The 24,254-nt window shown below is 37.8% G+C and overlaps 1 protein-coding gene and 1 pseudogene across 7 annotated transcripts in view; both read left to right on the forward strand.

The window, feature by feature from the left end:
• CAB39L (calcium binding protein 39 like) overlaps positions 1-24,254 on the forward strand; it is a 247,816-nt gene that overhangs the window by 221,489 nt on the left and 2,073 nt on the right. The window lies entirely within an intron of this gene.
• On the forward strand, positions 20,284-21,366 carry LOC143679260 (etoposide-induced protein 2.4 pseudogene; annotated as a pseudogene).

Raw genomic sequence — 24,254 nt, forward strand, 5'->3', positions numbered from 1 at the left:
ATAGGCATCCTAGTGGCTAATGAAGGACTATCTAGTTGTGCTTTAGTTTTATATTTCCCTAATGACTAGTGATGTTGAGTATCTTTTCATGTGCTTATTGGCCATTTGTGTATCTTAGACATTGGGAGAAATGTCTATTCAAGTCCTTTGCTCGTTTTCAAACTGGGTTGTTTATCTTTTTTGTTATTACTTTTGGGAGTTCTTTATATATTCTAAATATTAAACCCTTATCAGATATATGATTTACAAATATCCTTTCCTATTCGGAGAGTTGTCTTTTCATTCTCTTAAGAGTGTCCTTTAATGACAAAAGTTTTTCATTTTAATGAAGCCCAGTTTATCTTTCTTTTTTCTTTTTTTTGGTCTGAGCTTTTGGTATCATCTAAGAATTCATTGCCAAATCCAAGATCAAGAAGATTCTTCCTTATGTTTTCTTCCAGGACTTTTATAGTTTTACCTCTTAAATTTAAATCTTTGATACATTTTTATTTAATTTCTGCATGTGGTATAAGGCAAGGGTCCAGTTTCATTCTTTTGCAGGTATATATCCAGTTTTCCCATCACCATTTGCTAAAAAGACTGTTCTTTGCCCATTGATTAGTTTTGGCACTCTTTTTGAAAATCAATAGATGCGGGGATTTATTTATGGATTTTCAATTCCATTCCATTGGTCTGTATGTCTAACCTTATGCCAGTACCACAATATTTGATTACTGAATCTTTACGGTAAGTCTTGTAATCTGGAGGTATGAGTCCTCCAATTTTGTTCTTTTTTGACAAAATTATATTGGATATTCTGGGTCCCTTGAAATTCCCTATTAATTTTTGAATGGGTCTTTTCATTTCTGTGAAAAAGCATGTATGGGAATTTTGATAGGGATTGCAGTGAAACTGTGTATCGCTTTGGGTGATAAATCTTGACAATATTACATTTTCCAATTCATGAACGTGTACTTAGGTCTTCTTTAGTTTCTTTTAGCAATATTTCATAGTTTTCAGTGTACAAGTCTTATACCCTTTTGGTTAGATTTATTCAAAAATATTTTATTCTTCTTGATGCTATTATAAATGGGATTTTTTTTAAAATTACCCTTTCAGGTTGTTCATTGCTAGTGTTTAAAAATATAACTGATTTTTGTGTGTTGATTTTGTATCCTGCAACTTTGCTGAATTGTTTTTTATTTTATTTTATTTTTTTGCATGGGCAGGCAGTGGGAATGGAACCTGGGTCTCCAGCATGGCTGGTGAGAATTCTTCCACTAAGGATCCATCGCACTGCCCCCGAATTGATTTTTTAGCTCTAGCAGTATTTTTTCATCCTATAGGGTTTTCTAGAAATAAGATCATGACATCTATGAATAGAGAGCGTTTTACTTCTTCCTTTCCAATTTGGATGCCTTTTATTGCTTTTCTTGCCTAATTGCTCTTGTGAGAACTCCCGGTACTGTGCTGAGTAGAAGTGGTGACAGTGAACATTTCTGTCTTGTTTCTGATCTCACAAGGAAACTCTCTCACCATTGAGTATTATGTTAGCTATGGGTTTTTCATAAATCCTCTTTATCATACTAAGGAAATTCCCTTCTATTTCTCGTTTCCTGAGTGTTCTATCATTAGTGGGCATTGAATTTAGTCAAAAGCTTTTTTTTCCCATAATTGAGATGATCATGTGGTTTACCCCCAACCTTTTGGATTCTATTAATGTATTACATTGATTGATTTTCTTATGTTGAATCACCCCTGCGTTCTTGGGATAAATCCCACTTGGTCATGTTGTGTGATCCTTTTACTGTGCCTGTTGGGTTCAGTTTGCCAGTATTTTCCTGAGGATTTTTGCATCTATATTAGGAAGGAATATTGGTCTGTAGTTTCCTTCTCTTGTGGTATCTTTATCTGGTTTTTGCATCAGGGTAATGCTGACTTCATAGAATGAGTTAGGAAGTGTTCTGTACAATTTTTGGAAGCATTTGAGAAGGGTTTGTGTTGCTTCTTATTTAAATGTTTTAGAATTTACCAGTGAAGTCATTTAGTCCTGGCCTTTTCTTTGTTGAAACTTTTTTGATTACTGATCCAATCTCCTTCTCTTATTATAGCTCAACTCAGATTTTCTGTTTCTTCTTTATCCATTGTCAGTAAGGTGTATGTTTCTAAGTATTTGTCCATTTCATCTAGGTTATCCAATTTGTTGGTGCACAATTGTTCATAATATACTCTTATAAACCCTTTTTGTATCTATAAAGTAAACAGTAATGTCTCCGCTTTTGTTTTTTATTTTTGTAATTTGAACCTTTTCTCTGTTTATCTTAGCCAATCAAAGCTAAAGATTTTTGTGGCTCTTTTCGAAGAACCAACTTTGTTTTCATTGATTTTCTCTATTGTTTTTCTATTCTGTATTTCATTTATTGCCATTCTGATCTTTATTATTTCCCACCTTCTGCTAACTTTAGGTTTGCACTTCTTTTCAGTTCCTTAAGATGTATAGTTATACTATTTATTTAAGATCTTTCTTCCATTTTAGTGTAGGCTTTATAGCTATAAATTTCCCTCTGAGCAATGCTTTCTCTGATTAGTTTTGATATGTTGTGTTTTCATTTTCACTTATATCCAGATATTTTCTCGTTTTACTTGTGATTTCTTCTTTGACCCACTGGTTAAGAGGATGTTAATTTCTACAGATTTGTAGGTATTCTATTTTTCTTACTGTTATAACTGATTTCTAGTTTCATTCCATTGTGATTGGATAAGGTACTTTATATGATTTAAATCTTCTTAAATTTAATATGACTTTTTGTGGCCTAATATATACCCTATCCTGAGAATGTACCATGTAAACTGGGAATAATGTATATTCTGCTGCTTTTACTTGATAGAGTGTTCTGTATATGTTGGCTACATTTAATTGGTTTATAATGGTGTTCAAGTCCTCTATTTCCTTACTGATTTTCTGTGTCATTGTTCAATCAGTTATTTGAAATGGGATATTGACATCTTCAACTATTATTTTAGAACTCTTTTTCCCTTCAATTCTGTCAATTTTTGCTTTATGTATTTAAGGGCTCTGTTGTTAGGTGCACAGATGTCTCTAATTGTTTTATCTTCTTAATGGATTGAACCTTTTGTAATTATATAATCTCCTTCTTTGTCACATACTTTTTTTACTTAAAATCTATTTTGTCTGATAATAATATAGCCACCCCAGCTCCCTTTTGACTATTATTTATATGGAATATATTTTCCATTCTTTTACTTTCAGCCTCTTTGTGTCTTTGTATCTAAAGTGAGTCTCTTATACACAGCATATAGATGGAACATGGTCTTTTTTTAATGCCTTCTAACAACCTCTGCCTTTTAATTGGAGAGTTTAACCATTTACATTTAAAGTAATTACTATAAGGAAGACTCCTGCCATTTTGTTGTTTCTTTTCTATATAACTTATATGTTTTTTGGTCCTCAGTTCCTCCATTACTGCCTTTTTATATTTAGTTTATTTTTTGTGTTGTACCATTTTGATTCCCTTCTTTCCTTTTCTACATATTTTCAAGTTATTTTTTTAATGATTACCTTGGTGATTACAATTACCGTCTTAAACTTATACAATCTACTTTATATAATACCAGCCTATTTTCAATACTATGCAAGCACTGCTCCTATATATATCTCTGTCTTTCCCTCTTTATATTATCATTGTAACAGATTACATCTTTATTGATTGTGTGCCTACTAACATAGATTTATAATTATTGTTTTTATGCATTTGTCTTTTAAATCATATAGGAAAAAAGAAATTATGAGCCAAAAGTATAATAATTCTAGCTTTTATATTTGCCTATGTAGTAACCCTTACCAGTGTTGTTTATTTCTATACATGACTTCAAGTTGCTTTCTAGTGTCTCGTCATTTCAGCCTGAAGGACTCCCCTTAGCATTTCCTCCAGGGCAGGACTACCAGTATCTTTTGTCTCTGAGAAAGTCTTTATTTCTCCTTCATTCTTTAAGGATACTTTTGCCAGATATAGAATTCTTGGCTGACAGTTTTTGTTTTTTTCAGCACTTTAAATACATCAACCTACCCTCTTCTGGAATCCATGGTTTCTATATAAGACACCAGCTATTAACTGTATTGAGGATTCCTTTTACACAATAAGTTACTTGCTTCTCTCTTGTTGCTTTCACAATTCTCTTGTTATCTTTGTCTTTCAACAGTTTAGTAATAATATGTCTCAGTTTGGATATTTTTGAGTTTAACCTCCCTGGAGTTCGTTGAACTTCTTGTATGTGTATATTCATGTGTTTGATCAATTTAGGGAATTTCACCATTATTTCTTCAGATATTTTTCTGATGCTTTCTCTCTCTTGACTCATTCTAGGACTCAGATAATTGTTATGTTGCTCCGCTTGGTAGTTTCCCACAGGTCCCTTAGGATCTGTCTACTTTTCTTCCTTCTTTTCTTCTTTCTGCTCCTCAGACAGGATAATTTCAGTCGACTCATCCCCGTGTCTGCTGATTCTTTTTTCTGCCTGCTCACGTCTATAATTGAATCCTTCTAGTGAGTTTTTCATTTCTGTTGTTATACTTTCTGCTCCGTAATTTCTGTTTGGTTCCTTTTTATAAGTTCTTTGTTTTGATCGATACCCTCATTTTGTTTGTACATTGTTTCCATGGTTTCCTTTAGCTCTTTGAGCATATATAAAAAAAAGGACAGTTGATTTAAAGTCTTTGTCTAGTAAGTCCGATGTCTAGGCTTCCTCAAAGATAGCGTTTGTCAATTTTTTTTCCTTTGAGTGGGCCATAGTCTCCTGTTTCTGCATATGCTTTGTGGGTTTTTGTTTGTTTTATATTGTGTCACATTTGAATATGTGATAGCTCTGGAAATCAGATTTTCCACCTCCCACAGAGTTTGCTTACTTGATTGTCTATTTAGTAACTTGCCCAGACTTTTGCAAACACTGTATGCTTTATCATGTGTGGCTACTGAAGTTTCTATTCCACCTGTGTTTTGACAGAGATTTCCTTGAATGCCAGAATTAAAAAAACAACACAAAAGGTTGCCTTTTTACTTGATTCAGCATCTACTTGTTTGCTGTAAACCTTTGACTGTGTTCTAAAAAAGTTGGTTCTGACAGTTCTGCTTGTTTTTCTGAAGTCCCCATTTAGGGATGGGTTTTGAAGCTGCTAACTTTGACATTTTACTGACATCACTTTGTACTACTCACTCTTATTACTTGTTTAGAAATATTATTTTTAAAAGCATTTTGCTATTATGAAAACAAGTACTATAACACTTTTTTCTTTCTAATATTTTTCTTTGATAGAAGAGAAATAATATCATCTTCCAGAAATATTAGAAAATAGTTTTTTTTTAATGGGAAAGAAATGTAATTCCATCCTCCTAACCTAACTACAGTGAACATTTTAGTAAATTTTGCCTTCCTATGCACATATTTTAAGTTTTCTGTTTTGGTTTTTTTTTTTTTTTTTACCATACAAACAATTGACTTCCTGATTTTATCACATAATGCTGTACCATAAGTAAACATTTTCAATGTCATTGTATAGTTTTGAAAGCCAACAAGTATTTTTGGCATCATATTTTATCCTAAAATATATTTATCCTAGTCTACATAAATATTCCTATCATTGATATTTAGATTGTATCCATTTTGTCCAACTATAAGTACTTGCAGTGAGCTTTTTATGCCCCCAGGTAGCTTTTTCCATATTTAGGAATATTTACTTAAGATAGCTCTCTAAAGTAAAATTAAGGCTTCAAAAAATTCTAAGTATGGGCATGTGTCTTTTGTAATTTATATTGAAGGGTAAAATGTAAAAGTCTCTAAAATGACAAATATGGCCATTTATAAGGTACATAATTGTTGCTTTGAGTGATTAAAAATAGTTGATCTTTCAGCCACGAGATTCTTTATTATACAAAAAGCCATTAGAGCAAGTCAAAGCCCAAATTGATTTATAAATTCCATTCAGTTCTATTCACAATCCCATCAGTACTTTTCCTGGAACTTGACAATATGATTCTAAAATGTATATGACAGAGCAATGGCCTTGAATATTTATGACAATTTTGAAGAAGAACAAGGTAGAGGAACCCACCCTACCAGATATTAAGAAATTATAGATTTATATTAAATTGAAGACAGTATTGTATTGGCACTGAGAGAGGAAGAAATAGAACCACAAAACTGAGCAAAGAGATTAATCTGGTGAAAGACTAGCCATGACTTATTCACTTCCTTAAGGGCCCATCTTCTGGAAACCAGCCACTCCAGTCATGGCTTGCCAAGTCCCAGTCTCCCACTGGAGAAAGTGATTGAGACGTAGGGAATCACCTGAGCTAATCACTTCCCTTTTCTTTCTCTCTTAATCTCCTCCCACATTTTAATGGCACAGTGGAAAATCAGTGTGGATCATTTGCCAACTTAATGTTTCATCAACCACTTTTAGATAAGGTAGAATGTTCAACTTCTTTACCATGTCCTCATTTGAGCTGATTTTGCCCCGTTTGCTTAATCAACAGAAGAGAAAAAGTAAAAGCCTTAATTAAGTCTTCCCTTCTCCTTTCTGCTTTCAAAAATACTGTCTTTTAAAATTCATCAAGTAATCAGCTCTGTGTTTATAGAAAGGTTTGCAATGGGTATTTCCAACCAACTTTCGCAACATCATCACACAAGTATATAAATATATTACTCATGGCTCTATTGCTGTATATTTAAATGTTATTATTACTTACTATACAAATATTTCTCAGTAATATGCGAGGAAGATGAAGCATTTATTTAGTGTTAGTGAAAAAAACATTATAGAATAAGAAAAGATTTTTAAGTTGCTTTTCCATGTTACTTTGGAATATGCAGTTGCCTACATGATTTCTACAATTGCATGTTGTTTTGGTTTACTAAAGCTGCCAGACTGCATTATGCCAGAAATGGAATGGCTTTTTAAAAGGGGCTTTATTAAGTTGCAACTCTATAGTCCTAAAGCTATAAAAATGTCTAAATTAAGGCATCCACATAAAGATACCTTGACTCAGGAAATGGTCATCAACCACAAACCACAGCAGAAGTTTTATCCTGTCTCACCTTTACACGTTTATCAGGGTTATGTTAACAGGTAGAACATAATTTATATACTTGCCTTGCTACTCTTTTTTTTTTTTTATTAACGGAAAGAAAGAAAAAAGAAAGAAATTAACACAACATTTAGAAATCATACTGTTCTACATATGCACTCAGTAATTCTTAACATCATCACATAGATGCATGATCATCATTCCTTAGTACATTTGCATCGGTTTAGAGGAACTAGCAACACAACAGAAAAAGATATAAAATGTTAATATAGAGAAAAGAAATAAAAGTAGTAATAATAGTAAAAAACAAACAAACAAAAAAACCCTATAGCTCAGATGCAGCTTCATTCAGTGTTTTAACATGATTACTTTACAATTAGGTATTATTGTGCTGTCCATTTTTGAGTTTTTGTATCTAGTCCTGTTGCACAGTCTGTATCCCTTCAGCTCCAATTACCCATTATCTTACCCTGTTTCTAACTCCTGCTGGACTCTGTTACCAATGACATATTTCAAGTTTATTCTCGAATGTCCGTTCACATCAGTGGGACCATACAGTATTTGTCCTTTAGTTTTTGGCTAGACTCACTCAGCATAATGTTCTCTAGGTCCATCCATGTTATTACATGCTTCATAAGTTTATCTTGTCTTAAAGCTGCATAATATTCCATCGTATGTATATACCACAGTTTATTTAGCCATTCTTCTGTTGATGGACATTTTGGCTGTTTCCATCTCTTTGCAATTGTAAATAACGCTGCTATAAACATTGGTGTGCAAATGTCCATTTGTGTCTTTGCCCTTAAGTCCTTTGAGTAGATACCTAGCAATGGTATTGCTGGGTCATATGGCAATTCTATATTCAGCTTTTTGAGGAACCGCCAAACTGCCTTCCACAGTGGTTGCACCATTTGACATTCCCACCAACAGTGGATAAGTGTGCCTCTTTCTCCGCATCATCTCCAGCACTTGTCATTTTCTGTTTTGTTGATAATGGCCATTCTGGTGGGTGTGAGATGATATCTCATTGTGGTTTTGATTTGCATTTCTCTAATGGCCAGGGACATTGAGCATCTCTTCATGTGCCTTTTGGCCATCCGTATTTCCTCTTCTGATAGGTGTCTGTTCAAGTCTTTTTCCCATTTTGTAATTGGGTTGACTGTCTTTTTGTTGTTGAGTTGAACAATCTCTTTATATATTCTGGATACTAGACCTTTATCTGATATGTCGTTTCCAAATATTATCTCCCATTGTGCAGGCTGTCTTTCTACTTTCTTGATGAAGTTCTTTGATGCACAAAAGTGTTTAATTTTGAGGAGCTCCCATTTATTTATTTCTTTCTTCAGTGCTTTTTGCTTTAGGTTTAAGGTCCATAAAACCACCTCCAGTTGTAAGATTCATAAGATATCTCCCTACATTTTCCTCTAACTGTTTTATGGTCTTAGACCTAATGTTTAGATCTTTGATCCATTTTGAGTTAACTTTTGTATAAGGTGTGAGATGCGGGTCTTCTTTCATTCTTTTACATATGGATATCCAGTTCTCTAGGCACCATTTATTGAAGAGACTGTTCTGTCCCAGGTGAGTTGGCTTGACTGCCTTATCAAAGATCAAATGTCCATAGATGAGAGGGTCTATATCTGAGCACTCTATTCGATTCCATTGGTCGATATATCTATCTTTATGCCAATACCATGCTGTTTTGACCACTGTGGCTTCATAATATGCCTTAAAGTCCGGCATCGCAAGACCTCCAGCTTCGTTTTTTTCCCTCAAGATGTTTTTAGCAATTCGGGGCAACCTGCCCTTCCAGATAAATTTGCTTATTGGTTTTTCTAATTCTGAAAAATAAGTTGTTGGGATTTTGATTGGTATTGCATTGAATCTGTAGATCAGTTTAGGTAGGATTGACATCTTAATTATATTTAGTCTTCCAATCCATGAACACGGTATGCCCTTCCATCTATTTAGGTCTTCTGTGATTTCTTTTAGCAGTTTTTTTGTAGTTTTCTTTATATAGTTTTTTTGTCTCTTTGGTTAAATTTATTCCTAGGTATTTTATTCTTTTAGTTGCGATTGTAAATGGGATTTGTTTCTTGATTTCCCCTCAGCTTGTTCATTACTAGTATATAGAAAAGCTACAGATTTTTGAATGTTGATCTTGTAGCCTGCTATTTTGCTGTACTCATTTATTAGCTCTAGTAGTTTTGTTGTGGATTTTTCTGGGTTTTCGACGTATAGTATCATATCGTCTGCAAACAGTGATAGTTTTACTTCTTCCTTTCCAATTTTGATGCCTTGTATTTCTTTTTCTTGTCTAATTGCTTTGGCTAGAACTTCCACCACAATGTTGAATAATAGTGGTGATAGTGGACATCCTTGTCTTGTTCCTGATCTTAGGGGGAAAGTTTTCAATTTTTCCCCATTGAGGATGATATTAGCTGTGGGTTTTTCATATATTCCCTCTATCATTTTAAGGAAGTTCCCTTGTATTCCTATCTTTTGAAGTGTTTTCAACAGGAAAGGATGTTGAATCTTGTCAAATGCCTTCTCTGCATCAATTGAGATGATCATGTGATTTTTCTGCTTTGATTTGTTGATATGGTGTATTACATTAATTGATTTTCTTATGTTGAACCATCCTTGCATACCTGGGATGAATTCTACTTGGTCATGATGTATAATTCTTTTAATGTGTTGTTGGATACGATTTGCTAGAATTTTATTGAGGATTTTTGCATCTGTGTTCATTAGAGAGATTGGTCTGTAGTTTTCTTTTTTTGTAATATCTTTGCCTGGTTTTGGTATGAGGGTGATGTTGGCTTCATAGAATGAATTAGGTAGTTTTCCCTCCACTTCGATTTTTTTGAAGAGTTTGAGGAGAGTTGGTACTAATTCTTTCTGGAATGTTTGATAGAATTCACATGTGAAGCCGTCTGGTCCTAGACTTTTCTTTTTAGGGAGCTTTTGAATGACTAATTCAATCTTTTTACTTGTGATTGGTTTGTTGAGGTCATCTATTTCTTCTTGAGTCAAAGTTGGTTGTTTATGTCTTTCCAGGGACCCATCCATTTCATCTAAATTGTTGTATTTATTAGCGTAAAGTTGTTCATAGTGTCCTGTTATTACCTCCTTTATTTCTGTGAGGTCAGTAGTTATGTCTCCTCTCCCATTTCTGATCTTATTTATTTGCATCCTCTCTCTTCTTCTTTTTGTCAATCTTGCTAAGGGCCCATCAATCTTATTGATTTTCTCATAGAACCAACTTCTGGCCTTATTGATTTTCTCTATTGTTTTCATGTTTTCAATTTCATTTATTTCTGCTCTAATCTTTGTTATTTCTTTCCTTTTGCTTGCTTTGGGATTAGTTTGCTGTTCTTTCTCCAGTTCTTCCAAGTGGACAGTTAATTCCTGCATTTTTGCCTTTTCTTCTTTTCTGATATAGGCATTTAGGGCAATAAATTTCCCTCTTAGCACTGCCTTTGCTGCGTCCCATAAGTTTTGATATGTTGTGTTTTCATTTTCATTCGCCTCTAGGTATTTACTAATTTCTCTAGCAATTTCTTCTTTGACCCACTTGTTGTTTAAGAGTGTGTTGTTGAGCCTCCATGTATTGTGAATTTTCTGGCACTCCGCCTATTATTGATTTCCAACTTCATTCCTTTATGATCCGAGAAAGTGTTGTGTGTGATTTCAATCTTTTTAAAGTTGTTGAGACTTGCTTTGTGACCCAGCATGTGGTCTATCTTTGAGAATGATCCATGAGCACTTGAAAAAAAGGTGTATCCTGCTGTTGTGGGATGTAATGTCCTATAAATGTCTGTTAGGTCTAGCTCATTTATAGTAATATTCAGATTCTCTATTTCTTTATTGATCCTCTGTCTAGATGTTCTGTCCATTGATGAGAGTGGTGAATTGAAGTCTCCAACTATTATGGTATATGTGTCTATTTCCCTTTTCAGTGTTTGCAGTGTATTCCTCACGTATTTTGGGGCATTCTGGTTCGGTGCGTAAATATTTATGATTGTTATGTCTTCTTGTTTAATTGTTCCTTTTATTAGTATATAGTGTCCTTCTTTGTCTCTTTTAACTGTTTTACATTTGAAGTCTAATTTGTTGGATATTAGTATAGCCACTCCTGCTCTTTTCTGGCTGTTATTTGCATGAAATATCTTTTCCCAACCTTTCACTTTCAACGTATGTTTATCTTTGGGTCTAAGATGTGTTTCCTGTAGACAGCATATAGAAGGATCCTGTTTTTTAATCCATTCTGCCAGTCTATGTCTTTTGATTGGGGAATTCAGTCCATTAACATTTAGAGTTAGTACTGTTTGGATAATATTTTCCTCTACCATTTTGCCTTTTGTATTATATATATCATATCTGACTTTCCTTCTTTCTACACTCTTCTCCGTGTCTCTCTCTTCTGTCTTTTCGTAACTGACTCTAGTGCTCCCTTTAGTATTTCTTGCAGAGCTGGTCTCTTGGTCACAAATTCTCTCAGTGACTTTTTGTCTGAGAATGTTTTAATTTCTCCCTCATTTTTGAAGGACAATTTTGCTGAATATAGGAGTCTTGGTTGGCAGTTTTTCTCTTTTAGTAGTTTAAATATATCATCCCACTGTCTTCTAGCTTCCATGGTTTCTGCTGAAAAATCTACACATAGTCTTATTGGGTGTCCCTTGTATGTGATGGATTGCTTCTCTCTCGCTGCTTTCAAGATCCTCTCTTTCTCTTTGACCTCTGACATTCTAACTAATAAGTGTCTTGGGGAACGCCTATTTGGGTCTAACCTCTTTGGGGTGCACTGCACTTCTTGGATCTGTAATTTTAGGTCTTTCATAAGAGTTGGGAAATTTTCAGTGATAATTTCTTCCATTAGTTTTTCTCCTCCTTTTCCCTTCTCTTCTCCTTCTGGGACACCCACAACACGTATATTTGTGCGGTTCATATTGTCCTTGAGTTCCCTGATACCTGTTCGAATTTTTCCATTCTTTTCCGGATAGTTTCTGTTTCTTTTTGGAATTCAGATGTTCCATTCTCCAAATCACTAATTCTATCTTCTGTCTCTTTAAATCTATCATTGTAGGTATCCATTGTTTTTTCCATCTTTTCTACTTTATCCTTCACTTCCATAAGCTCTGTGATTTGTTTTTTCAGTTTTTCTATTTCTTCTTTTTGATCAGCCCATGTCTTCTTCATGTCCTCCCTCAATTTATCGATTCCGTTTTTGAAGAGATTTTCCATTTCTGTTCGTATATTCAGCATTAATTGTTTCAGCTCCTGTATCTCATTTGAACTATTGGTTTGTTCCTTTGACTGGGCCATATTTTCAATTGTCTGAGCGTGATCCATTATCTTCTGCTGGCGTCTGGGCATTTAGTCAGATTTTCCTGGTTGTTGGACCCCACAGATTGAAAGATTTTTCTGTGAAATCTCTGGGTTCTGTTTCTCTTATCCTGCCCAGTAGGTGGCACTCGTGGCACACGTTTGTCTACGGGATCCACCAGTAAAAGTTACTGTGGGTCCTTTAACTCTGGAAAACTCTCACCGTAGGAGAGGTTCGGCAGCCGAAGCGTCTTGGAAGAGTGCCAGCCGGCCCGGGGGTCCGAACGTGGGGAGGGTCACCGGCCGCCGCAGCACGGGAGAGCGCCCGACCGAATTTCCTAGTCGGCCCGGGGCGCCAAGCGTGGAGGGAGGGCGCCAGCTGTCGCAGCCCGGGAGAGTGCACTGTTCCCAGCCGGACCTGGGAGTCATGTGTTTGGAAGGGACCCCCGGTCACCGTTCTCCGCAGTCTGGGGATTTCCGACCCAACTCTATCAGTTGGTCCGGGGGGCCTCGCGTGGTGGGGGCGCCAGCCGCCGCAGCCCAAGGGGACCGCCTGCCCAATTCTACCAGCTGGCCTGGGAAGGAGGAAGGGAGGGACTCCGGCCGCTTGCCGTCCCACCCAGGAAAGCCCGTGCCCCTTGGTGATCTCACTGGAGCTGATTCTCCCAGACAGTCAGCCATTCCAGGATGGGGTACACCGTCCCTTTGATCTCCGTCGTGACTCCAGGAGCTGCTCTGTATTGTCTCCACTCCCCCAGTAGCTGTTCTTCATGCTTGGGCCACACCCGCCCCCAGCCCTGCTACTCTTTTATGGTACCTTTTTGCTGATGATGAAGCTCTGATCTGTGGCTGACTGCATGCATTTTTAGAGAAGCATCAGAGCAAAACAGTGTAACTGACAAGGGAATTTGGATGTTTCCTGGCATGTAACATTCTTCTAAGGATTCTTCTAAAACCCTGACCGGTAACATCCTACCGTTGTATAACATCATGCATATCAGTGTCAGGACATAACGCGGACAGTGAGAACAACTTCAAGTTTTTATGAATAACATTTTGCCCATATAAATTGAACTAACAGAAGATGAGAAAGTCCCCTTTAATTATTATAACACTTTCCAAATACTTTCCATGTAAATATTTTTAACTATTTTTAGCACCTCACTTTTATAAAGTCAAAAATTGAATCATTTGCAGTAGTTTGAAATAAAAAGATGTCTTTAGATTTGATTTTAGGGAGGGCAAAATGACAAAAGTTGTTAAATTTGACTTAATTCCTTTAAAAGTGAGAAAACTTGTCTTCAAAAATAAAGGATGATAAGATCAACATAATCCTCAACAAGGGTATTATTCTGATATGGCATAGTATCTTTCTCTTCTAGGCAGAATATACAAATGGTTCCGAAAAACTTTTTATAACTATTAAGAGCAGACCAACAATCCACATTATTTTAACTGAGAGAAAACTAAACCCTAGTTTTATATGAATACCCAGTTTGACAAAAAACTCATTAAAAATATTATAAACAAACCTATCAAATTTTTGCTCAGCATTGACTACAACAAACAGAGTTCACTTTGACAAACCTTCTACAACTTTCCAAGCACATCTTGTATACTTTATATCCATGCATACTTTACATTACTAAAAAAATTTTGATATTGTCTTTAAACATCCTACAAAATGTAATTATTTTTTAAATAAAATTTGTCAAAATAATAACTCAATTTCATTAAACTAACGTTTTTTATAGCAAAAATCTTATCAATACAATGCTGGCTTATTTTATCGGTAAACTTTTAGAAATTTAGGGAGAACATACCTAACTAGGATAACATTGTATTTGTTCAAAAGTCATCATAAAAACAGGATTAGGACCAGATTTTATCACTGCATTTTTTAGAGATTTATTTGCTTTTGTTTTTTCAATTGAGGTTAAAAAATATCTTTATTTTCACAACATCCTATAATTATGAGCAACCTTAAAAGCATATTGACCAACAAGCTCTGGAAAATAAACTGCAATTGTTAATTTCGTCTTAAGCGTAAATCCAGGAAAACTTTTTCATAGCTCTCAAGGACATTTTCCTTTACTTACTGAAATTTAGCAATTAGATGTTATTTGATTTTCACTATCCCAAGGCTATTTATGCTTTAATAATGATTTGTTGTGATATTATTATCCCTATCCCAAGGCTATTTATGCTTTAATAATGATTTATTACAGTTACCATTGCAAAGGTATCACTAGAAAAAATAATTTTAAATGGGAAATTCTTTCAGGACAAGCATGGCCTATTCTGTAACATTCTTTTTGCCCTTATCATGTAATCTCTGGACCCAGTAGAAAGAATTTTTAAGTCAAACCTACATCTCTCTCATCTTTTCTGTAGCCCGCCCTTCTATAGCTGCCGTAACTGGTTCATTCGTAATCCACCAAGGTTTCTAGGCCGTGGGGGCAGGGATAGAAGGAATGAGGTGAGACAGAAAGAATGAGGCCTGGTTTGTTTTAAACCTTTTAAATGAGGGGGGTGGGATCTAAGACCTTTAACGTGGCCTTAGCGTTGATGAGAGTTCCTATGCCCTTTGAATTGTTTCCAGTTATTAGATCTATTTCACCTAATGCTGTGTGACCTGGACAGCTGGAAAAGTCTTTGCCATATCCTGAGGCAAAGGATATCCCTCTGCTGCCCTTGGGAAATCCACGTGGTTGTTTCTTTCCAAAGTCCAGGCTTGTTTATAGTAATTACAAGTACTAAGGCCTTGAACTATGATGCCTAAGGGGTTTTTTCCCCTTTTTTCTGGGAAAAAGGAATATATGAATATATATAAATTTATGTGTATAAGCACTTATTTATCTTTAAGCAATTTGAATAGAGCTCTTTAAGAACTTTTTGTTAATTTAGTGCTACCATCTGGAAGTATAAAAATATACATTGAACAGGCAGACAGACACAAATAGAAGTTAGACAACAAAAAACAAAAACATAGACATATACTTTTGCAAGACACAAATAAAGGATTGGATATACATTATCTCCCCTCATTTCTGCTCTCTTTTGCAGAACAAATCTTAGCTGTAATAATGTTTTTTTTCTATTGAACCATTTTCAGACCATTTCTTTCCTGATGAGGCCAGACTGTGTTATGGAAATAAACTCTTTTCCATAGATCCGTAACTGAAATCTTTCCAATTTTTCAAAATACAGCCCAAAGGAGTACATTCAGAATGCTATTAGAATCAGAGTTTCTATTTTTTTTAAAAGAATATCAGTAATCACTAACCAGTCAGGAACACCGAACAGCACAAATGTAGGAACACACCAACCAACAATTTATACAGACACTTAACACTTACTTTGTATTTAAGCAACACACCAGTTAATAATTAAAAGGACATTCACCACTTAATTTCATTAAATGCCAATTAATTGCTGCATTATTTATTTTTATAGAAAACGGGGGAAAAAAAAAGATGTAGAGGTCAGAGCAAGAGGGATCGTTCTGGAAGCAGGACCTGGTCCAGGGACTCGAGCCTCCACATGAACTCCCTGATCCACTTTTATCTTGGTGATCCACCACCAGTCAGATGTCCAGACCTAGAGCTGGAGACTGTTTCTTTCTTTGAAGCTTTAGGGCACCCAAGCATCTGAAGTACCAGCATAGCTGAGGAAAACCGGGTTACTGAGCCTCTAGGCTAAAAGAGTGTAGGAGCCTCAAAAGGACCAATTACCAGATTACCTGTCCTGCTGGGGCTCTAGAGCTTTGGGCAATCGGACTTCTTGCTTCTTAGGAACCTGGACCCATCTGGGGTCGCCAAATTGATCCCAATCAAAAGTAATGAGTTCTCTGCCCAGTGCGTTCAAATGGCCAATTCCCGAGACACTGGGGTTTCAAAGAGAGAAAGAATTTATTGCTAGGCATAAAGCAGGAGTCAGTCTGTCTCTCCAAACTGTAATGCTGATAGTTTTATAGTATCAAAACATGGGCAGGCTTTGAGATAATGAACACAGTGGCTCAAGATGCCGAGGTTAGAGATGATGAATTACTGAGCATGCACAGGTTGATTACATCCTTAGTCACAGAATGTATGTAAGAAAATGGCATCCTTAGTAAGATGTGGGCATGATTTTTAGTATTATAAAGAGGCATAGGTCACACACAGGTTAGCGTTTAAGCCACTGCTCATATCAGGCAGGCCAATTTGGGTTAGATCCAAAACCAAGATAGTTTAGGAATTGGGATGGATTCATTCTGCACTGACCCTTCATTAATAAATATTAGGGGCTGTCTTTAGTGATCATAAGACTCTGAGGTTGAAAAACAGGATTTGGGAGTACAAATGGGAGCCAGTCACAAGGTTTTTATAATCACAAGATAAAGGCTAGATAGTTATAGCATCATTATCAGATGTCAAGGCAGCTGCATTACAGTTCAGAAATTTCAGCTATTTCCCTTTGTCTATTCTAATATACTAGAAAGTAAAAAGAAATATCTGTATAAGAATTCAGTAATCATAATCATCTGTTAAATTCTAACCTCTCAGAGTATTTCTCTCAACTCTAGTGCAATTTATGAGTAGAGCAAAGCTTCTACTCATAAGCCAGGGGCTCTTGCGAGGTCACCCTGACTGAACCTCGGGACAGATAAATGGCTTTCGTTTAAGGGTCCCTAGGCAACGCATTGCCTTCTACCCCTGAGTGCTTTAGCAGCTGCAGTAGGGCACAGAGAACCACAGAGAGGCTAAAAGGGAAAAGACACAGAGAAATGTGAGTTATTTGAAGAATAAGACCTACCTGGAGAGACTTCAAATACTAATACACCAGAAAAAGAAAAGCCCAGGACATTTCATAGTGGTGCTTGAGGGCAGGAACTCACCATTCATAAACTATTAGAACCTTTTTGCTTTTTGTCACCTGGCGGGTCAGAACCAAAAACAACTTTCTCGATACGGAGGGGAGAGAATTAGACTATATATAAATAGAAAGTGGGAGTTACATACGTTAGAACAGTTTATTAGGGATGATTATAGAATCACCTTTCCAGGTGATCTAATAGAAAAGGATTCTTACCTGCTCCAGATTACCTGTGAAGTAAGAGGGTACATTAGCTAAATTCTTGAAGTCCCTCTCAGTTTTAAGAGTCTATTCTCTCTATGATCAGTTATGACAAAGCACTTTAGAAACATGAATACATCTCTTTCAGTCCACCAAGGGATATCCCAAGACACTCTTTCTTTGTGTAGAGGTTAATTCCATTTTTTTAACATTGTACCCCTGATATTACATTTAATTGTTTGCATTTTCTCACCTTGCATTGGTTTCTGTACTATAGTAACAGTATAATGGAGGAAAACCATTTTTACCATAAAATACAATTGCAAATAATAATTAACAAGCAAAGAATGTCTTTTAAACCAGAATAAAATTTCAAAATAGTGAATATGACCTATTAGATTCAATTACGAAAGCAGATATTTGGGGAAGCAATTAACTGTCATATGTGACGATAGTGGTGATTTGTTGTTGAAGAGAATAGCAATTGTGATTTATAAGTTAACTTTATAATTTAATGAGCAGTTACTCTGTGCCAGGAACTCTGCTAAACACTTTATATGCATTCTCTCATTTAATTCTTTCAAAACCCAATGAAGTTTTGACAATTAAAAGGAATGAAGGGCAGGCAATGGTGGCTCAGTGGCAGAGTTCTCACCTGCCATGCTGGAGACCTGGGTTCGATTCCTGGTGCCTGTCCATGTTAAAAAAAAAAAAAAAGGAATGAAGTACTGACATAAGCTTCAACATGGGAAGACCTTGAAAACTTTATCCATCACATCACAAAGGACTGTATTTTGTATGATTCCATTATATAAAATGTCCAGAAAAGTCAAACCTCTCAAGGCCGGGGACTCAGGGGGAAGGAGAAATGGGGAATGGCTGCTAATTGCTGTGGGATTTCTTTTGGGGTGATGAAAAATGTTCAAATTGACTGTGATAATGGTTGCACATAACTGTGAATATACCTAACAACCATTGAATTGTATACTTTAAATGGGTTGGTTATATGGTATGTGCACTATATCTCCCTAGAGCCATTAAAGAAAAACCTTTTTAAAAACTCAGTGAAACATTTCATCCCTAGGCAATATTCCTCCTACTAAACTGCCTAAAAGACTTGAATCATTCAACTCAGATTAATAAATTATTTAGGGATGTTTCCAGACATCCATTCTGTGTTGAGCTGTCTGAAGGCAATATGAAAATGTCAGGAAAAGTTTAGAATGAAGGCAAAGACAGGTTCTGTTTCTTAGACCCACAAGTGTGCTTGAAATAAACGTTTTGGAAATGCGGCATGTATGATGTACAGCTTCATCCCTCGTCCCTTTCATCTCGATTTGAACCAAAAGTATATCCCTGCCTCCAAAGGGGAGTCTGGGGAGGGGGATTGCCACACTGCAGTTTGAGCTGGGAACACAGCCCTGGGGGCAGTTGCTGTCCTGGATGACTGTTGACTTCTCTACACATCACCCAGGGCTGTGGTAAGGGTGAAAAGGATGCAAGATGTGTAGAATACTTAGTGCAGTACTCAGTGTACAGCTAGGACTCAGCAGACAAAGTCCACGACTATAGACATAACTTAAATACGTCTAATGTATGAAGAACCTATAAATGTTAAACTAGGTTACCAACTGAAAGCATAAGTTAATAAACCACTGTGTACAGAATGAATACATGTAGCCATAAGCACAGAAAAAAAAGAAGCTGGATGTACAGCAAATACAGTGATTACCTTTGGGTGGTGTAGTTATGTACATGACTTTCTACTTTATTCTTTGTGCTTTCAGTGTCTCCTGAGTTTCCTTTGTGTCCCTTTTGTAATCAGAAATGATGCTAAGGGTGGTGGCCCAGAGGGGAAGGGTTTCAGGGAAGTCTCGATACTCTGAGAGCATCCTGAACCTCCATCCCACTCTCCTTCTCCCTGGCTCCCTCTTCCAAGGCTCTTATTCCACCCCCACCCCCAGGTGCTCCAGGCCTGCCCCCGTCCTGCTGAGGGCCCCTCAGTGCCCAGACATCCAACCACCTTGCAGACACAGGGACCTGTATCCCTTCCCAAACAGGAGAAAAAGTTAACGTAGGTTTCTGATGAGCACAAACAAGCATTAAGTTAAAATATTCTACCTGGTTTACTCCTCAGATTTTATTCATTTGGGATGGCAAACTTTAGCGTACAGTGTTCTTATTTTACACTTTCAGGGAACGGAAGTTTGCTGTAGGTAACTTCCATGTGACTCTAATGGGAGCCAATTCCAAATCCATACACAGAGTATGCTTAGAGCAAGCTCCCAAGACGAGGTCAGCAATGCAGAAGACTCCCCTTCCCCAGCCTTGTTTGGCTCAGATCCTACTTGGCAAAATAGAATTTGAGTCAAATTCCTGAATATGAATGTATGGCTTTTCTACATTTCATTTTTCTTAAAGGCACTCAGGTCTCAATGGAAATTAAAATATTTTTAATTTCCGAGTTAAAGATACTTGAGTTGTGGCTATGGTTTTTATCTTTCTCAAACCATGATTGTGTGCTCCATAAATCACATTTTTCTATGTAAATTAAGGGATACAGACAAAAGGACTACTTTCTTGAAAGGGGAAATTACAGATAGTTTCATTTGTTTAACCTGTTTTGGGGTGGCTTGAAAATGCATTTAAAAAAATTTGGGGGGTTCCCCCATGCGGCCTTGGCATGGAGAGTGTGGGTGCAGCAGCTCCAGCCCTGGGAGAGCCCTGGCAGGAGCGTGTGGCCAGGTCCTTCACGATGAGACATTTTGGGATGCTCCTCCCTCCTCTGCGTAGTTGGTAGTTTGCGGGTGAAGAAATGGCTGATAGTGTCAAAGCCTTTCTCGGGGAGCTTGGCGGGGGAATCAGACTCGAATCCAGCGAAGGAGAGAGGAGCTGTGGCGGCAAAGAGCAAGTGGTGTCTTGCCCCAGCAGAGCCCCGAGCATAGGGCAGAAGCAGGAGTGTGGACACGTATTGTTAGTAGAATTTTCCAGTGCCACAATTGGAATGGCAGAGTCTGGTTCAGTCTCCTCTTGTTTTATCAAGTGTTTATTCCTGTGCTTCAGTCAGTAACAGCACAAATTATTGGTGGTCCATTGCTGCTTGGAGATGTTTGGTCATGGCTGGATTCTTCCTTACGTCAATTCTCAGTGCTCGTTTGGTGCCCCCCGTTTGTGCATAGCAGAGTTGTCAATGCCATTTGGTTTCAGGTTGTAGCTGATCTGGCATTTGATGTATCAGGCAGGAAGCCTCATCATTCCTTAGTGTCAGCAGAATAATTGTTGACATGCCTGTTGCTGCAGGCTCTTTTCCTCATACGGGGATGTGTTTGAGTCTCTTTCCATCCATCTCATTAGCCCGCTGGTTAGTCTCTTGCATACATCCCTTCTCTCCTCTCTTTACTGCTTCAAATAGTGCTGGTTCAGTAAAGAAATTGAAATGCCCTGGTGGTTGTCAAATATAGAAAGGAACTGGCCTTACTACTTTGGATTCGGTTTGCCCCTGGCCTTTCTCACAGCAGTGCAGTCCTCATACATTATCAGCAGCTGCCTCTTCTCTCTCTTCTTTCCTTTATTCACTATCAACGCAAAGCATACCTTTTCCTGTTGTGCCTCTTCTCCTTGGCGGTTCTCAGGCAACAGCCTCTTCCACGAAATGGTCTACCTGCCATCTGCCCTGGGGAGCTCAGCCTCTGCAGAGACGTTCTCTGCACCACATCCATCGCCTGCCAGACTGCAGGCTGCTACAGGCCTGGCACCTCCCGCCAGCTGAAGGGTGTGCGAGGGATTAGAAGGAGGGTTGCGGCAGACCTTTTGCCTGTTCACCCTCCCCTACCCAGGAGGGCAGGACCCACTCTGCCACGGAGCCCTCTGCATATCCTCTTCTCTCTGAGGAACTGGAATTTTTGTGCACACAAGGCAGAATCTCCTGACAACAGTATGTGGATTTTTAACACCACCATGAGTCTGAAAGGACCACTGGTTTTTCTGCAGTTATTTTCTAGCATTGCCAGCCCCTGTGTCTGGATTGATTTGAGTACTTTATTTTTATCCCTGTGCCATTTACATTCCTACCTCCCATTCCTCTTCCTCCACCCTTGAATGAATGGATTTTGTAAATCTAGCTGTTGTAATTTGTGAACTTGTTATTTTGGTTTCTTTTTCTGTGAAGCACATGCATCGGATGTGGGAGTAAAGGAATTGTTCCTTGTCACTCCCTTTATAGCCATCACTGTCTTGTTGCTTGTGACTCAGGTTAGGTTTGGTCTCTTGCTCCACTGCAAAAAAAAAAAAAAAAAAAAGTGCCTGAAGACATGGGACAGGAGCTGCTGGGTTTTGAGGAGTGATTTTCTTTCTTCCCCTTAATGGGAAAGAAGCTGTTTTCACTGGTACATTTAAAGTCCCCCAAGTGTGGGGAGGTTCCAATTCTGGACAAATGCCAGTACAATAACAGAATGGTCAGAGATCCGAAACTCTGAAAGTCTGAGAGGTCTGAAAGGTACTGATGGCCACTGCCATGTCTCTCTAGTATTTCAGAGGAAAATTGGGTGCTGCGAAGAGGAAATGACGCGGTAAACGTATTATGAATGTGGGAGATAGAGTGGGCAGGGTGTCAAAACAATTGTACACTTTAAAAATATCACAATTAAACTTCCCACCAAAAAAAAAAAAAGTGTTTACAGCAGTGACAGAAGCAAGAAAATCTCTGTACTGGACATAATATTCTAAACATTTGGTTCCGCACAGCTTGGATTTGAAGCGAGTTCCTGAGGAGAAAAGGCTCACTGCACGCCTTGACAGGCACCTGCCCTGCCCTGGCACCTTCAGAGAACCACACACCACTGCGTTGGCTTTAGCTGCCATCTTCAGAGGCAGCAGAGTCCAGGCAGTTTGCAAAATAAAAATAAGACATTTTCTAAAACTTGAAAACAAACTTAACCTTTTTCTCATATTTATGGTAGAGCAAGTGCAGTACATTTTACATTTGTTCTGGGTCAAGACAGAGAAGCTTAGTTTGTCCAATATAGTTCATCTGTTTTTTTTCAAGAACGAATGACTTTTACATCAGTTATTTATATAGTAATCACAAAATACCAGACAATTTTTAGCTGAAACTCCACAGCAACCCCCATGTAAACAACTGGTAAGCAGAGGAGCCCCACATTTTAGCCCAGGCATGCAATTTCCGAACATACCAATAGCTATTGTAGGGACATCAGACATGTCCTCTAATCGAGCAAGCCCACAGGTGTAGAGGCCCGTGGCCTCGTCACCACATGGCTGCCTCAGCCTCCCTGTGCCCGGCCTCGCAGGGGCTGAGCGTGGGCTCACCAGGAAGACAAGGGCTGCCAGGAGGTTGTTTCCTGGTGTGTGCTCTGTGCTGAGTGAATGGAATCCCCAAGTCCATTGATGGAAACAAATTGGCCAAATGAGCCGAGTACCAGACATCTGTGGGCTTCTGTTTGCAATTCTGAATCTCCTCTGGCAGAAGGTCATATTATCTCGTTCTCACAAATGCGGACACTCCTTGGTGGCTTCCTCCAGCCTCTGCACCCACGAGCCCTGTGGCCCTGGAGACAGCTAATGCCTCCTGCGTGCCTGTTACAGGCCAGAAGCTTTCCTAGAACCTGTTTGGACCTGTGGTGCATGGCTGACGTGGCGTAGGTTGCCGTCATCCCCATTTTACAGGCGGAGAAGCTGAGGCACAGAGAGGCAGCTACACAGCTCATAAGGGCTGGTGCTGGGATTCGGACCCAGGCAGCCGGGTTCCAAAGTTATGCTGTGAACCTTGATGCTGTGTGCAAGTTTCTTCCTCACTAAACCTCAACTTCTTTATTTATAAACTGGGGATAATGACAATTATACCCGAGGGCCACTGTAAGGATTAAATGTTCTCGTGAGCGTGAAGCCCTTTGGCTAGTGCTTGGCAGAGAGCTGCTCAGTACCTGGCAGCCGTTGTTGATGCTGTGAACGTAACCCACTGTTGGGATTGTCATTTACCTGTGCAGAAAATAAATTATTAAAAAAGAAACCAGAAGCACACTGAAACACCATATGCTGTTTATGTTTACATAGCTATGTAGTAGCAGGAACAGGTTAAAAAAATTGCTGCTGAGGAGGAAGAGGGAAGAGAGATGGAAAGGTTAGGGTTTGGTTCTATTTGTAATGTTTGATTCCACTGAAGAGAGATTTGAAGCAAAATGGCAAAATCTTTTCAATTTATGTGGTGAGTATAATAGCATTTGCATATTATTTTCTGTTTGAAAGATTTTTTCTTTCTTTTCTTTGTTTATATGTTATATTTTACAACTAAACAATGGTTTTATAAAAAAACTGTAGGCAGTGATAGTAATATTAGATAAAATAAATCCCTGAAATTAAAAAAAAACATGGATGTGATTGACACTGTTGAATGGTATACTTAAAGGTGGCTAAATTGGGAATTTTAGGTTGTATATGTTACCACTTAAAAATGTTAAACAAAAATTTAAAAGTAAAAGTGATTCCTCAGAAAGTTACCACATGACCCTGCAACTCCATTCCTAGATATAGACCCAAAAGCGTTGAAAACAGACACTCCAGTAGATACTTGTGCCAGTGCTCACAGTGGCATTATTCATAATTGCCAAAAGGTGGAAGCATCCCAAGTGTCCATCAACAGACGAATGAACAAAATGTGGTGTGTGCACACAATAGGATGGAATTCAACCATAAAAAGGAAGGAAATTGTGATGCGTGTGACAATAGTGGATGAACCCTGAAGACATCAGGCTAAGTGAAATAAGCCAG

The sequence above is a fragment of the Tamandua tetradactyla genome, chromosome 4, assembly GCF_023851605.1.
Source record: "Tamandua tetradactyla isolate mTamTet1 chromosome 4, mTamTet1.pri, whole genome shotgun sequence".
Taxonomy (NCBI): Eukaryota; Metazoa; Chordata; class Mammalia; order Pilosa; family Myrmecophagidae; genus Tamandua; species Tamandua tetradactyla.